We start from the raw sequence: 3,653 nt of genomic DNA on the forward strand, positions 1-3,653 counted from the left end.
AATGCACTCGCTCACCTGAATCCAGATGCCACTCCCTCTCCTCTGGTTTCTCACTCTCTCCGTCTTAGTCATCCCTCCTGGCAATTTACACAGGATAGAAAAAGTGATTTGGACTGAAGTAAGACTCCAAGGAGCTACAACATGCTGTAGCAGGAAGGGGCAATGTTACAACGGTTCCTTTCTCAGGTGAAGTTTGCCAGTGAGAGAAGAAGAGCTGGTTTTTCTGTACCCCTCTTTTCCCCACCCAAAGGAGTCCCAAAGTCAGGCAGGAGTCATTGGTAGGCCCACGTCTGTGTGGATGTCTAACTGTTATCCAGGGCTGGTTTATCCATGTAGCATAGGTAGGTTCCAGTGACTCCACATGGTGCCTTACATCCCATGGATCAGGGCCATAGACTCACTCCTCTCCCCTTTCCCCTCTTTAAGGACACTCAGGGTGACACCACTTTCCATTGTGTGGGGCCACTTCCCCCCAGTCTGGCTGCTTCCACCACAACTGTACTCTGCTAGAGCCCCACAAATCCTTAAACTGGTTCTGGTGCTACAAGCCCTGCAGATCCTTAAACCACTCCTGTTGCTATCATTGGTAGAGAAGCTGTTGTTTCTTTGAACGAAAGCCAAACAGTCCAAAGAGAGAAGCAAAGAGAAAACAGCAGATCGTGAGCCTTTCAGTTATTGAGCCTTCGGAAGAGGGTTGCCAAGGCCAGGTTGGGAAATTCCTGGAGATTTGGGGTTGCGGGACCAGAGGACAGTAGGGTTTGGGGGATGAAGAGAACTCAGTAGGGATGCCAGCTTCCAGGTGGGACCGGGGGATCACCTGGAATTACAGTTCAACTCCAGATTATAGAGATCAGTTCCCCTAGAGAAAATGAAGGCTTAACTCTCTGGCACTGTACCCAGTTGAGGGCCATGTCCTCTCCAGGCTCCACCTAGAAATCTCCAGGAGTTCCCCAGCCTGAATCTGGCAACTGACCCCCCCCCCATCGGTGAGGGGGGGGAGGACTTGGTAACCCTAGGCCTCATCAGGGCACAATGCCATGGGCCAGGCTCCAAAGCAGCCATTTCCACCAGGAAAATAGATCTCTGGTGTAATTCCAGATCTCCAGCCCTAAACTGAAAACAATTCCATGATTGTTTAAGCAGCCTGAAGCTTCCTACTGTGGAGGGATTTTATTATCTTGGATTCATTCTGTTTTGAAATGGACCCTCAATCACGTGAAGGTCTCCTTAATCTAAATGGACTTTCAGGGTCCAGGAAACAGTTTTGCCAGGATGTGTGGTGTGAGGATTGCTTGGGTCTGGTCGTTATATTGTGAAGCTATTCCAAGATACTTACTGGCCCTTTAGTCTTTTATTAAATAACTACTGATAAACAAACGAAGCCTTTTGGCAAAACATGTTAGGAATTTTGGGAGACGAAACTGTGTAATAAAATATTTTTATCTCATTTTGCACCATTGATTTTGGCCTGGGTTTTTTTTTTAGGAGGGGGGGGATTTGTTTGTTTGTTTGTTTTTGTATTCTGGTCCATTTTAACAACTGAGAAAGCAACATTCCAAAATCTGCAGGACTTCAGAGAAGCAGCATCAAAGCAAATGAAAGAATGTTTTTTTTTTCCTAGCAGCGACTTTGACTAGACTCAAAAATGCACATAATGAAAAGGTAGATTGAAGATCTGGCATCGCATATAAACTGAAGCGCTATAATCATTTTGCTCTCTTAGCTTTCAGGCCAGGTATTATCCCGCCACTCCCTCTGAAGAATTTGACGGAGATCTGCTCAAACACGTCGTGTCCCAATCATTCTCATTTCTCAATATTTCCTTGAGCAAAGTCATCAGCATATTTTGAATATGCTCAAATTGTACGCATTGATTGGCAAGAGCAAGTTTTGGATTGGAGGGGTTGATGCTATTGGGCCCTACTTTCAAAATTAAATTATGATTGCTGCTGGGTTTTAGTTTAATTTTAATTTTTAATGTTGCCCCCTTAGATTTCATGACTCTTGGCAGATTTGGAGTGTTCTTCCTTACCATGGGGGGTGGCTTTTTGAAACTCTCTTTGCTCAAATATGCAAAGTCATCTAAATGCACAGAACTGTCTAAATGACTGGCATGCAATATGCAACTCATCCTTGGACAGCTGTTGTACTAGCCCAGGGGTAGTCAAACTGCGGCCCTCCAGATGTCCATGGACTACAATTCCCATGAGCCCCTGCCAGCGAATGCTGGCAGGGGCTCCTGGGAATTGTAGTCCATAGACATCTGGAGGGCCGCAGTTTGACTACCCCTGTACTAGCCCCTCACACTCACACTCACTCACACACACACACACATGACAATGGCTATGGAGCCATGCCCAGGCAAGCCAGATCTTGACAGATCTCAGTAGCTAAGCAAGCTCAGCCCTGGCTAGTATTTGGATGGGAGATCTCCAAGGAATATCAAAGTTGCAGTGCAGAGACAGGAAATGGAAACCATCTCTTGACTCGAAAACCCCAGCTGTGACTTGATAACACTTTCCTTCAACCATCATGGAGCTATGGATTGGTTCCGTCACAAAAGCTCTCAGCTTGTTGGCTATAAGATCCAGTGGCTCACTTGTACTGGGAGGGAGATATTGCAGATCAGTCACTACTAGGCATGTGCAACTTGATTCAGTCTGGCCAAAAAAGTAACCAAATGAACCACAATTCAAGCACCAATCGGCCAGATCTGGTCTCAATCACCATTTCCCGATAAGCTTAATTGGCCAAAGCAACCTTGCCCTAATTGCAGTTGGACGAGTCAAGCAAGTGGCCCCTTTAAATTTTAAAGTGAAAGGGGGAAAAGTTCCCCTAAAGTGAAAGGGGGGAAAGTTTCCCTTTCTTTGTCTTTCCTGAGCTCTGGAGTGGGGGCTCTGGAGGGGCATTGGAGGGTTGAGGTAGACACCAAACTTGCAGCATAGCTTCAGGCGTCTCTCCTCAAAAGAACCAACATGTTAAAAAACAAAAATCTGTTTGTTTCTCACCATAGGAAATAATGGAGATCAGATGAGGTACCCACTTTGGGTGCCCCTAGAATTGGACCCCCTTTACAAACTTTTTGCAACTTGGGGGTTTTTTTTTTTTTTTGGAGAGGCTCCCGCAGCTCTGCTGCATGTTTGGTGACTCTTCCTCAAATCCCCCCCCCCCCCCAGAGCCCAGAAAAGACAAAAGGGGGGAAATCCCCATAGACTTGAATGGTGCCATTGGTTTCAATAGCGCCAAATCGATTTGGCTGTATCTAAATCGATTTGGCCGAATCAAAACTACACTATAGCTGATTCAAATGAATTGATTCAGTCTGAATTCATTTGGACCTCATTGAAAATGGTCCGGATTTTCTTCTCCTTGAACATGCCCAAATTACTTACAGAAACAACTTACGTGTTAGCCCAATGTCAACTCAAACAAAATGCTTTTGCAAAATTCAAGTCTAGGGGCACCTTTAAGACCAACCTCGTTTATACCCAGATTATCCCCGGAATAAAACTTGATCTTCAAGGTGCCCCTGAACTCGAACTTTGTTCTGCTGCTTCAGACCGACACGGCAACACCCCTGAAAATATCTTTACAATTCCTACAATCAGCTGAGAGTCGTTTTGGGCAATCAAGTGAAGCACATGCATGTATGA

Source organism: Paroedura picta, chromosome 9, assembly GCF_049243985.1.
Source record: "Paroedura picta isolate Pp20150507F chromosome 9, Ppicta_v3.0, whole genome shotgun sequence".
NCBI lineage: Eukaryota > Metazoa > Chordata > Lepidosauria > Squamata > Gekkonidae > Paroedura > Paroedura picta.